This window comes from Schistocerca americana, unplaced genomic scaffold (assembly GCF_021461395.2).
Source record: "Schistocerca americana isolate TAMUIC-IGC-003095 unplaced genomic scaffold, iqSchAmer2.1 HiC_scaffold_54, whole genome shotgun sequence".
Taxonomy (NCBI): domain Eukaryota; kingdom Metazoa; phylum Arthropoda; class Insecta; order Orthoptera; family Acrididae; genus Schistocerca; species Schistocerca americana.
The window spans coordinates 1,791,745-1,805,751 of NW_025726280.1; positions in this window are offsets into that span (position 1 = coordinate 1,791,745).

A 14,007-nucleotide genomic window follows, 5' to 3' on the forward strand; every position below is an offset into this window, starting at 1 on the left:
TGAAGGCTGCAGTTTTGAAAATCGATACAATTTCTGTGTCGTCCGTCAATGTGAGCGTGTGAAGCATACAGTAAACGGGAGTGGCAAAACAGAAACAAGCAACTGGCACCCCAGGAGAGGTTCCATGCAGTGATTATAGAAGCGTTAGTCGCTCGGAGAGAAGTCGGCATGGTGCCTGTAGTTTTCAATCGAGACAGAAATTCGGTGTCGCATTGTGAATGTGATGGTGAGGGGTTTTTTGTAAATGGGCAGTGGTTCATCGGAAACAAGCTACTGGCCTCCCAGGAGGGTTCCATTTGGTGAATGTAGCCACGTAAGTCAATTGATAAGAAATCAGGATGAAGGCGGCAGTTTTGAAAATCGATACATTTTCTGTGTCGTCTGTCAATGTGAGGCTGTGAAGGATACAGTAAACGGGAGTGGCAAAACAGAAACAAGCAACTGCCACCCCAGGAGACGTTCCATGCAGTGATTATAGAGGCGTTAGTCGCTCGGAGAGAAGTCGGCATGGTGCCTGTAGTTTTCAATCGAGACAGAAATTCGGTGTCGCATTGTCAATGTGATGGTGAGAGGTTTTACAGAAAATGGGCAGTGGTGCATCGGAATTAAGCTACTGGCCCCACAGGAGAGGTTCCATTTGATGAATGTAGCCACATAAGTCATTTGAGAAGAATTCGGGATGAAGGCTGCAGTTTTGAAAATCGATGCAATTTCTGTGTCGTCCGTCAATGTGAGGGTGTGACGGATACAGTAAACGGGAGTGGCAAGACAGAAACAAGTAACTGGCACCCCAGGAGAGGTTCCATGCAGTGATGATAGAAGCGTTAGTCGCTCGGAGAGAAGTCGGCATGGTGCCTGTAGTTTTCAATCGAGACAGAAATTCGGTGTCGCATTGTCAATGTGATGGTGAGAGGTTTTACAGAAAATGGGCAGTGGTGCATCGGAATTAAGCTACTGGCCCCACAGGAGAGGTTCCATTTGATGAATGTAGCCACATAAGTCATTTGAGAAGAATTCGGGATGAAGGCTGCAGTTTCGAAAATCGATGCAATTTCTGTGTCGTCTGTCAATGTGAGGGTGTGACGGATACAGTAAACGGGAGTGGCAAGACAGAAACAAGTAACTGGCACCCCAGGAGAGGTTCCATGCAGTGATGATAGAAGCGTTAGTCGCTCGGAGAGAAGTCGGCATGGTGCCTGTAGTTTTCAATCGAGACAGAAATTCGGTGTCGCATTGTCAATGTGATGGTGAGAGGTTTTACAGTAAATGGGCAGTGCTGCATCGGAAATAAGCTACTGGCCTCCCAGGAGAGTTGCCATTTGGTGAATGTAGCCACGTGAGTCATTTGATAAGAATTCGGGAAGAAGGCTGCAGTTTTGAAAATCGGTACAATTTCTGTGACCTCCGTCAATGTGAGGGTGTGAAGGATACAGTAAACGGGAGTGGCAAAACAGAAACAAGCAACTGGCACCCCAGGAGAGGTTCCATGCAGTGATTATAGAAGCGTTAGTCGCTCGGAGAGAAGTCGGCATGGTGCCTGTAGTTTTCAATCGAGACAGAAATTCGGTGTCGCATTGTCAATGTGATAGTGAGAGGTTTTACAGTAAATGGGCAGTGGTGCATCGGAAACAAGCTACTGGCCTCCCAGGAGGGTGCCATTTGGTGAATGTAGCCACGTAAGTCATTTGATAAGACTTCAGGATGAAGGCTGCAGTTTTGAAAATCGATACAATTTCTGTGGCGTCCGTCAATGTGAGGGTGCCAAGGATACAGTAAACGGGAGTGGCAAAACAGAAACAAGCAACTCTCACCCCAGGAGAGGTTCCATGCAGTGATTGTTGAGGCGTTAGTCGCTCCGAGAGAAGTCGGCATGGTGCCTGTAGTTTTCAATCGAGACAGAAATTCGGTGTCGCATTGTCAATGTGATGGTGAGAGGTTTTACAGTACATGGGCAGTGCTGCATCGGAAATAAGCTACTGGCACTCCAGGAGAGGTTCCATTTGATGAATGTAGCCACATAAGCCATTTGATAAGAATTCGGGATGAATGCTGCAGTTTTGAAAATCGATACAATTTCTGTGTCGTCCGTCAATAAGAGGGTGTGAAGGATACAGTAAACGGGAGTGGCAAGACAGAAACAAGTAACTGGCACCCCAGGAGAGGTTCCATGCAGTGATGATAGAAGCGTTAGTCGCTTGGAGAGAAGTCGGCATGGTGCCTGTAGTTTTCAATCGAGACAGAAATTCGGTGTCGCATTGTCAATGTGATAGTGAGAGGTTTTACAGTAAATGGGCAGTGGTGCATCGGAAACAAGCTACTCGCCTCCCAGGAGAGGTGCCATTTGGTGAATGTAGCCACGTAAGTCATTTGTTAAGAATTCAGGATGAAGGCTGCAGTCTTGAAAATCATAACAATTTCTGTGTCGTCCGTCAATGTGAGGGTGTGAAGGATACAGTAAACAGGAGTGGCAAAACAGAAACAAGCAACTGGCACCCCAGGAGAGGTTCCGTGCAGTGATTATAGAAGCGTTAGTCGCTCGGAGAGAAGTCGGCATGGTGCCTGTAGTATTTAATCGAGACAGAAAATCGGTGTCGCATTGTCAATGTGATAGTGAGAGGTTTTACAGTAAATGTGCAGTGGTGCATCGGAAACAAGCTACTGGCCTCCTACGAGGGTTCCATTTGGTGAATGTAGCCACGTAAGTCATTTGATAAGAATTCAGGATGAAGGCTGCAGTTTTGAAAATCGATACAATTTCTGTGTCGTCTGCTAATGTGAGGCTGTGTGGGATACAGTAAACGGGAGTGGCAAGACAGAAACAAGCAACTGGCACCCCAGGAGAGGTTCCATGCAGTGATTATAGAAGCGTTAGTCGCTCGGAGAGAAGTCGGCATGGTGCCTGTAGTTTTCAATCGAGACAGAAAATCGGTGTCGCATTGTCAATGTGATAGTGAGAGGTTTTACAGTAAATGTGCAGTGGTGCATCGGAAACAAGCTACTGGCCTCCTACGAGGGTTCCATTTGGTGAATGTAGCCACGTAAGTCATTTGATAAGAATTCAGGATGAAGGCTGCAGTTTTGAAAATCGATACAATTTCTGTGTCGTCTGCTAATGTGAGGCTGTGTGGGATACAGTAAACGGGAGTGGCAAGACAGAAACAAGCAACTGGCACCCCAGGAGAGGTTCCATGCAGTGATTATAGAAGCGTTAGTCGCTCGGAGAGAAGTCGGCATGGTGCCTGTAGTTTTCAATCGAGACAGAAATTCGGTGTCGCATTGTCAATGTGATAGTGAGAGGTTTTACAGTAAATGTGCAGTGGTGCATCGGAAACAAGCTACTGGCCTCCTACGAGGGTTCCATTTGGTGAATGTAGCCACGTAAGTCATTTGATAAGAATTCAGGATGAAGGCTGCAGTTTTGAAAATCGATACAATTTCTGTGTCGTCTGCTAATGTGAGGCTGTGTGGGATACAGTAAACGGGAGTGGCAAGACAGAAACAAGCAACTGGCACCCCAGGAGAGGTTCCATGCAGTGATTATAGAAGCGTTAGTCGCTCGGAGAGAAGTCGGCATGGTGCCTGTAGTTTTCAATCGAGACAGAAATTCGGTGTCGCATTGTCAATGTGATAGTGAGAGGTTTTACAGTAAATGTGCAGTGGTGCATCGGAAACAAGCTACTGGCCTCCTACGAGGGTTCCATTTGGTGAATGTAGCCACGTAAGTCATTTGATAAGAATTCAGGATGAAGGCTGCAGTTTTGAAAATCGATACAATTTCTGTGTCGTCTGCTAATGTGAGGCTGTGTGGGATACAGTAAACGGGAGTGGCAAGACAGAAACAAGCAACTGGCACCCCAGGAGAGGTTCCATGCAGTGATTATAGAAGCGTTAGTCGCTCGGAGAGAAGTCGGCATGGTGCCTGTAGTTTTCAATCGAGACAGAAAATCGGTGTCGCATTGTCAATGTGATAGTGAGAGGTTTTACAGTAAATGTGCAGTGGTGCATCGGAAACAAGCTACTGGCCTCCTACGAGGGTTCCATTTGGTGAATGTAGCCACGTAAGTCATTTGATAAGAATTCAGGATGAAGGCTGCAGTTTTGAAAATCGATACAATTTCTGTGTCGTCTGCTAATGTGAGGCTGTGTGGGATACAGTAAACGGGAGTGGCAAGACAGAAACAAGCAACTGGCACCCCAGGAGAGGTTCCATGCAGTGATTATAGAAGCGTTAGTCGCTCGGAGAGAAGTCGGCATGGTGCCTGTAGTTTTCAATCGAGACAGAAATTCGGTGTCGCATTGTCAATGTGATAGTGAGAGGTTTTACAGTAAATGTGCAGTGGTGCATCGGAAACAAGCTACTGGCCTCCTACGAGGGTTCCATTTGGTGAATGTAGCCACGCAAGTCATTTGATAAGGATTCAGGATGAAGGCTGCAGTTTTGAAAATCGATACAATTTCTGTGTCGTCTGCTAATGTGAGGCTGTGTGGGATACAGTAAACGGGAGTGGCAAGACAGAAACAAGCAACTGGCACCCCAGGAGAGGTTCCATGCAGTGATTATAGAAGCGTTAGTCGCTCGGAGAGAAGTCGGCATGGTGCCTGTAGTTTTCAATCGAGACAGAAATTCGGTGTCGCATTGTCAATGTGATAGTGAGAGGTTTTACAGTAAATGTGCAGTGGTGCATCGGAAACAAGCTACTGGCCTCCTACGAGGGTTCCATTTGGTGAATGTAGCCACGTAAGTCATTTGATAAGAATTCAGGATGAAGGCTGCAGTTTTGAAAATCGATACAATTTCTGTGTCGTCTGCTAATGTGAGGCTGTGAGGGATACAGTAAACGGGAGTGGCAAGACAGAAACAAGCAACTGGCACCCCAGGAGAGGTTCCATGCAGTGATTATAGAAGCGTTAGTCGCTCGGAGAGAAGTCGGCATGGTGCCTGTAGTTTTCAATCGAGACAGAAATTCGGTGTCGCATTGTCAATGTGATAGTGAGAGGTTTTACAGTAAATGTGCAGTGGTGCATCGGAAACAAGCTACTGGCCTCCTACGAGGGTTCCATTTGGTGAATGTAGCCACGTAAGTAATTTGATAAGAATTCAGGATGAAGGCTGCAGTTTTGAAAATCGATACAATTTCTGTGTCGTCTGCTAATGTGAGGCTGTGTGGGATACAGTAAACGGGAGTGGCAAGACAGAAACAAGCAACTGGCACCCCAGGAGAGGTTCCATGCAGTGATTATAGAAGCGTTAGTCGCTCGGAGAGAAGTCGGCATGGTGCCTGTAGTTTTCAATCGAGACAGAAATTCGGAGTCGCATTGTCAATGTGATGGTGAGAGGTTTTACAGTAAATAGGCAGTGGTGCATCGGAAACAAGCTACTGGCCTCCCAGGAGAGTTGCCATTTGGTGAATGTAGCCACGTCAGTCATTTGATAAGAATTCGGGATGAAGGCTGCAGTTTTGAAAATCGGTACAATTTCTGTGACCTCCGTCAATGTGACGGTGTGAAGGATACAGTAAACGGGAGTGGCAAGACAGAAACAAGCAACTGCCACCGCACGAGAGGATCCATGCAGTGATTATAGAAGCGTTAGTCGCTCGGAGAGAAGTCGGCATGGTGCCTGTAGTTTTCAATCGAGACAGAAATTCGGTGTCGCATTGTCAATGTGATGGTGAGAGGTTTTACAGTAAATAGGCAGTGGTGCATCGGAAACAAGCTACTCGCCTCCCAGGAGAGGTGCCATTTGGTGAATGTAGCCACGTAAGTCATTTGATAAGAATTCGGGATGAAGGCTGCAGTTTTGAAAATCGATACAATTTCTGTGTCGTCCGTCAATGTGGGGTTGTGAAGGATACAGTAAACGGGAGTGGCAAGACAGAAACAAGCAACTGCCACCGCAGGAGAGGTTCCATGCAGTGATTATAGAAGCGTTAGTCGCTCGGAGAGAAGTCGGCATGGTGCCTGTAGTTTTCAATCGAGACAGAAATTCGGTGTCGCATTGTCAATGTGATGGTGAGAGGTTTTACAGTAAATAGGCAGTGGTGCATCGGAAACAAGCTACTCGCCTCCCAGGAGAGGTGCCATTTGGTGAATGTAGCCACGTAAGTCATTTGATAAGAATTCGGGATGAAGGCTGCAGTTTTGAAAATCGATACAATTTCTGTGTCGTCCGTCAATGTGGGGTTGTGAAGGATACAGTAAACGGGAGTGGCAAGACAGAAACAAGCAACTGACACCCCAGGAGAGGTTCCATGCAGTGATTATAGAAGCGTTAGTCGCTCGGAGAGTTCGGCATGGTCCCTGTAGTTTTCAATCGAGACAGAAATTCGGTGTCGCATTGTCAATGTGATGGTGAGAGGTTTTACAGTAAATGGGCAGTGGTGCATCGGAAACAAGCTACTGGCCTCCTACGAGGGTTCCATTTGGTGAATGTAGCCACGTAAGTCATTTGATAAGACTTCAGGATGAAGGCTGCAGTTTTGAAAATCGATACAATTTCTGTGTCGTCTGCTAATGTGAGGCTGTGTGGGATACAGTAAACGGGAGTGGCGAGACAGAAACAAGCAACTGGCACCCCAGGAGAGGTTCCATGCAGTGATTATAGAAGCGTTAGTCGCTCGGAGAGAAGTCGGCATGGTGCCTGTAGTTTTCAATCGAGACAGAAATTCGGTGTCGCATTGTCAATGTGATAGTGAGAGGTTTTACAGTAAATGGGCAGTGGTGCATCGGAAACAAGCTACTGGCCTCCCAGGAGAGTTGCCATTTGGTGAATGTAGCAACGTCAGTCATTAGATAAGAATTCGGGATGAAGGCTGCAGTTTTGAAAATCGGTACAATTTCTGTGACCTCCGTCAATGTGACGGTGTGAAGGATACAGTAAACGGGAGTGGCAAGACAGAAACAAGCAACTGCCACCGCAGGAGAGGTTCCGTGCAGTGATTATAGAAGCGTTAGTCACTCGGAGAGAAGTCGGCATGGTGCCTGTAGTATTTAATCGAGACAGAAAATCGGTGTCGCATTGTCAATGTGATAGTGTGAATTTTATACAGTAAATGTGCAGTGGTGCATCGGAAACAAGCTACTGGCCTCCTACGAGGGCTCCATTTGGTGAATGTAGCCACGTAAGTCATTTGATAAGAATTCAGGATGAAGGCTGCAGTTTTGAAAATCGATACAATTTCTGTGTCGTCTGCTAATGTGAGGCTGTGTGGGATACAGTAAACGGGAGTGGCAAGACAGAAACAAGCAACTGGCACCCCAGGAGAGGTTCCATGCAGTGATTATAGAAGCGTTAGTCGCTCGGAGAGAAGTCGGCATGGTGCCTGTAGTTTTCAATCGAGACAGAAATTCGGTGTCGCATTGTCAATGTGATAGTGAGAGGTTTTACAGTAAATGTGCAGTGGTGCATCGGAAACAAGCTACTGGCCTCCTACGAGGGTTCCATTTGGTGAATGTAGCCACGTAAGTCATTTGATAAGAATTCAGGATGAAGGCTGCAGTTTTGAAAATCGATACAATTTCTGTGTCGTCTGCTAATGTGAGGCTGTGTGGGATACAGTAAGCGGGAGTGGCAAGACAGAAACAAGCAACTGGCACCCCAGGAGAGGTTCCATGCAGTGATTATAGAAGCGTTAGTCGCTCGGAGAGAAGTCGGCATGGTGCCTGTAGTTTTCAATCGAGACAGAAATTCGGTGTCGCATTGTCAATGTGATAGTGAGAGGTTTTACAGTAAATGTGCAGTGGTGCATCGGAAACAAGCTACTGGCCTCCTACGAGGGTTCCATTTGGTGAATGTAGCCACGTAAGTCATTTGATAAGAATTCAGGATGAAGGCTGCAGTTTTGAAAATCGATACAATTTCTGTGTCGTCTGCTATTGTGAGGCTGTGTGGGATACAGTAATCGGGAGTGGCAAGACAGAAACAAGCAACTGGCACCCCAGGAGAGGTTCCATGCAGTGATTATACAAGCGTTAGTCGCTCGGAGAGAAGTCGGCATGGTGCCTGTAGTTTTCAATCGAGACAGAAATTCGGTGTCGCATTGTCAATGTGATAGTGAGAGGTTTTACAGTAAATGTGCAGTGGTGCATCGGAAACAAGCTACTGGCCTCCTACGAGGGTTCCATTTGGTGAATGTAGCCACGTAAGTCATTTGATAAGAATTCAGGATGAAGCCTGCAGTTTTGAAAATCGATACAATTTCTGTGTCGTCTGCTAATGTGAGGCTGTGTGGGATACAGTAAACGGGAGTGGCAAGACAGAAACAAGCAACTGGCACCCCAGGAGAGGTTCCATGCAGTGATTATAGAAGCGTTAGTCGCTCGGAGAGAAGTCGGCATGGTGAGTGTAGTTTTCAATCGAGACAGAAATTCGGTGTCGCATTGTCAATGTGATAGTGAGAGGTTTTACAGTAAATGTGCAGTGGTGCATCGGAAACAAGCTACTGGCCTCCTACGAGGGTTCCATTTGGTGAATGTAGCCACGTAAGTCATTTGATAAGAATTCAGGATGAAGGCTGCAGTTTTGAAAATCGATACAATTTCTGTGTCGTCTGCTAATGTGAGGCTGTGTGGGATACAGTAAGCGGGAGTGGCAAGACAGAAACAAGCAACTGGCACCCCAGGAGAGGTTCCATGCAGTGATTATAGAAGCGTTAGTCGCTCGGAGAGAAGTCGGCATGGTGCCTGTAGTTTTCAATCGAGACAGAAATTCGGTGTCGCATTGTCAATGTGATAGTGAGAGGTTTTACAGTAAATGTGCAGTGGTGCATCGGAAACAAGCTACTGGCCTCCTACGAGGGTTCCATTTGGTGAATGTAGCCACGTAAGTCATTTGATAAGAATTCAGGATGAAGGCTGCAGTTTTGAAAATCGATACAATTTCTGTGTCGTCTGCTAATGTGAGGCTGTGTGGGATACAGTAAACGGGAGTGGCAAGCCAGAAACAAGCAACTGGCACCCCAGGAGAGGTTCCATGCAGTGATTATACAAGCGTTAGTCGCTCGGAGAGAAGTCGGCATGGTGCCTGTAGTTTTCAATCGAGACAGAAATTCGGTGTCGCATTGTCAATGTGATAGTGAGAGGTTTTACAGTAAATGTGCAGTGGTGCATCGGAAACAAGCTACTGGCCTCCTACGAGGGTTCCATTTGGTGAATGTAGCCACGTAAGTCATTTGATAAGAATTCAGGATGAAGGCTGCAGTTTTGAAAATCGATACAATTTCTGTGTCGTCTGCTAATGTGAGGCTGTGTGGGATACAGTAAACGGGAGTGGCAAGACAGAAACAAGCAACTGGCACCCCAGGAGAGGTTCCATGCAGTGATTATAGAAGCGTTAGTCGCTCCGAGAGAAGTCGGCATGGTGCCTGTAGTATTTAATCGAGACAGAAAATCGGTGTCGCATTGTCAATGTGATAGTGAGAGGTTTTACAGTAAATGTGCAGTGGTGCATCGGAAACAAGCTACTGGCCTCCTACGAGGGTTCCATTTGGTGAATGTAGCCACGTAAGTCATTTGATAAGAATTCAGGATGAAGGCTGCAGTTTTGAAAATCGATACAATTACTGTGTCGTCTGCTAATGTGAGGCTGTGTGGGATACAGTAAACGGGAGTGGCAAGACAGAAACAAGCAACTGACACCCCAGGAGAGGTTCCATGCAGTGATTATAGAAGCGTTAGTCGCTCCGAGAGAAGTCGGCATGGTGCCTGTAGTATTTAATCGAGACAGAAAATCGGTGTCGCATTGTCAATGTGATAGTGAGAGGTTTTACAGTAAATGTGCAGTGGTGCATCGGAAACAAGCTACTGGCCTCCTACGAGGGTTCCATTTGGTGAATGTAGCCACGTAAGTCATTTGATAAGAATTCAGGATGAAGGCTGCAGTTTTGAAAATCGATACAATTTCTGTGTCGTCTGCTAATGTGAGGCTGTGTGGGATACAGTAATCGGGAGTGGCAAGACAGAAACAAGCAACTGGCACCCCAGGAGAGGTTCCATGCAGTGATTATACAAGCGTTAGTCGCTCGGAGAGAAGTCGGCATGGTGCCTGTAGTTTTCAATCGAGACAGAAATTCGGTGTCGCATTGTCAATGTGATAGTGAGAGGTTTTACAGTAAATGTGCAGTGGTGCATCGGAAACAAGCTACTGGCCTCCTACGAGGGTTCCATTTGGTGAATGTAGCCACGTAAGTCATTTGATAAGAATTCAGGATGAAGGCTGCAGTTTTGAAAATCGATACAATTTCTGTGTCGTCTGCTAATGTGAGGCTGTGTGGGATACAGTAAACGGGAGTGGCAAGACAGAAACAAGCAACTGGCACCCCAGGAGAGGTTCCATGCAGTGATTATAGAAGCGTTAGTCGCTCGGAGAGAAGTCGGCATGGTGCCTGTAGTTTTCAATCGAGACAGAAATTCGGTGTCGCATTGTCAATGTGATAGTGAGAGGTTTTACAGTAAATGTGCAGTGGTGCATCGGAAACAAGCTACTGGCCTCCTACGAGGGTTTCATTTGGTGAATGTAGCTACGTAAGTCATTTGATAAGAATTCAGGATGAAGGCTGCAGTTTTGAAAATCGATACAATTTCTGTGTCGTCTGCTAATGTGAGGCTGTGTGGGATACAGTAAACGGGAGTGGCAAGACAGAAACAAGCAACTGGCACCCCAGGAGAGGTTCCATGCAGTGATTATAGAAGCGTTAGTCGCTCCGAGAGAAGTCGGCATGGTGCCTGTAGTATTTAATCGAGACAGAAAATCGGTGTCGCATTGTCAATGTGATAGTGAGAGGTTTTACAGTAAATAGGCAGTGGTGCATCGGAAACAAGCTACTGGCCTCCCAGGAGAGGTGCCATTTGGTGAATGTAGCCACGTAAGTCATTTGATAAGAATTCGGGATGAAGGCTGCAGTTTTGAAAATCGGTACAATTTCTGTGACCTCCGTCAATGTGACGGTGTGAAGGATACAGTAAACGGGAGTGGCAAGACAGAAACAAGCAACTTCCACCGCAGGAGAGGTTCCATGCAGTGATTATAGAAGCGTTAGTCGCTCGGAGAGAAGTCGGCATGGTGCCTGTAGTTTTCAATCGAGACAGAAATTCGGTGTCGCATTGTCAATGTGATGGTGAGAGGTTTTACAGTAAATAGGCAGTGGTGCATCGGAAACAAGCTACTCGCCTCCCAGGAGAGGTGCCATTTGGTGAATGTAGCCACGTAAGTCATTTGATAAGAATTCGGGATGAAGGCTGCAGTTTTGAAAATCGGTACAATTTCTGTGACCTCCGTCAATGTGACGGTGTGAAGGATACAGTAAACGGGAGTGGCAAGACAGAAACAAGCAACTGCCACCGCAGGAGAGGTTCCATGCAGTGATTATAGAAGCGTTAGTCGCTCGGAGAGAAGTCGGCATGGTGCCTGTAGTTTTCAATCGAGACAGAAATTCGGTGTCGCATTGTCAATGTGATGGTGAGAGGTTTTACAGTAAATAGGCAGTGGTGCATCGGAAACAAGCTACTCGCCTCCCAGGAGAGGTGCCATTTGGTGAATGTAGCCACGTAAGTCATTTGATAAGAATTCGGGATGAAGGCTGCAGTTTTGAAAATCGGTACAATTTCTGTGACCTCCGTCAATGTGACGGTGTGAAGGATACAGTAAACGGGAGTGGCAAGACAGAAACTAGCAACTGCCACCGCAGGAGAGGTTCCATGCAGTGATTATAGAAGCGTTAGTCGCTCGGAGAGAAGTCGGCATGGTGCCTGTAGTTTTCAATCGAGACAGAAATTCGGTGTCGCATTGTCAATGTGATGGTGAGAGGTTTTACAGTAAATAGGCAGTGGTGCATCGGAAACAAGCTACTCGCCTCCCCGGAGAGGTGCCATTTGGTGAATGTAGCCACGTAAGTCATTTGATAAGAATTCGGGATTAAGGCTGCAGTTTTGAAAATCGATACAATTTCTGTTTCGTCCGTCAATGTGGGGTTGTGAAGGATACAGTAAACGGGAGTGGCAAGACAGAAACAAGCAACTGACACCCCAGGAGAGGTTCCATGCAGTGATTATAGAAGCGTTAGTCGCTCGGAGAGTTCGGCATGGTCCCTGTAGTTTTCAATCGAGACAGAAATTCGGTGTTGCATTGTCAATGTGATGGTGAGAGGTTTTACAGTAAATGGGCAGTGGTGCATCGGAAACAAGCTACTGGCCTCCCAGGAGGGTGCCATTTGGTGAATGTAGCCACGTAAGTCATTTGATAAGACTTCAGGATGAAGGCTGCAGTTTTGAAAATCGATACAATTTCTGTGTCGTCTGTCAATGTGAGGGTGCGAAGGATACAGTAAACGGGAGTGGCAAAACAGAAACAAGCAACTGGCACCCCAGGAGAGGTTCCATTCAGTGATTGTAGAAGCGATAGTCGCTTGGAGGGAAGTCGGCATGGTGCCTGTAGTTTTCAATCGAGACAGAAATTCGGTGTTGCATTGTCAATGTGATGGTGAGAGGTTTTTCAGTAAATGGGCAGTGGTGCATCGGAAACAAGCTACTGGCCTACGAGGAGGGTTCCATTTAGTAAATGTAGCCACGTAAGTCATTTGGTAAGAATTCAGGATGAAGGCTGCAGTTTTGAAAATCGATACAATTTCTGTGTCGTCCGTCAATGTGAGGGTGTAAAGGATACAGTAAACGGGAGTGGCAAAACAGAAACAAGCAACTGGCACCCCAGGAGAGGTTCCATTCAGTGATTGTAGAAGCGATAGTCGCTTGGAGGGAAGTCGGCATGGTGCCTGTAGTTTTCAATCGAGACAGATATTCGGTGTTGCATTGTCAATGTGATGGTGAGAGGTTTTTCAGTAAATGGGCAGTGGTGCATCGGAAACAAGCTACTGGCCTACTAGGAGGGTTCCATTTAGTGAATGTAGCCACGTAAGTCATTTGGTAAGAATTCAGGATGAAGGCTGCAGTTTTGAAAATCGATACAATTTCTGTGTCGTCCGTCAATGTGAGGGTGCGAAGGATACAGTAAAAGGGAGTGGCAAAACAGAAACAAGCAACTGGCACCCCAGGAGAGGTTCCATTCAGTGATTGTAGAAGCGATAGTCGCTTGGAGGGAAGTCGGCATGGTGCCTGTAGTTTTCAATCGAGACAGAAATTCGGTGTTGCATTGTCAATGTGATGGTGAGAGGTTTTTCAGTAAATGGGCAGTGGTGCATCGGAAACAAGCAACTGGCCTACGAGGAGGGTTCCATTTAGTGAATGTAGCCACGTAAGTCATTTGGTAAGAATTCAGGATGAAGGCTGCAGTTTTGAAAATCGATACAATTTCTGTGTCGTCCGTCAATGTGAGGGTGTGAAGGATACAGTAAACGGGAGTGGCAAAACAGAAACAAGCAACTGGCACCCCAGGAGAGGTTCCATTCAGTGATTGTAGAAGCGATAGTCGCTTGGAGGGAAGTCGGCATGGTGCCTGTAGTTTTCAATCGAGACAGAAATTCGGTGTTGCATTGTCAATGTGATGGTGAGAGGTTTTTCAGTAAATGGGCAGTGGTGCATCGGAAACAAGCTACTGGCCTACCAGGAGGGTTCCATTTAGTGAATGTAGCCACGTAAGTCATTTGGTAAGAATTCAGGATGAAGGCTGCAGTTTTGAAAATCGATACAATTTCTGTGTCGTCCGTCAATGTGAGGGTGCGAAGGATACAGTAAACGGGAGTGGCAAAACAGAAACAAGCAACTGGCACCCCAGGAGAGGTTCCATTCAGTGATTGTAGAAGCGATAGTCGCTTGGAGGGAAGTCGGCATGGTGCCTGTAGTTTTCAATCGAGACAGAAATTCGGTGTTGCATTGTCAATGTGATGGTGAGAGGTTTTTCAGTAAATGGGCAGTGGTGCATCGGAAACAAGCTACTGGCCTCCCAGGAGGGTTCCATTTAGTGAATGTAGCCACGTAAGATATTTGGTAAGACTTCAGGATGAAGGCTGCAGTTTTGAAAATCGATACAATTTCTGTGTCGTCCGTCAATGTGAGGGT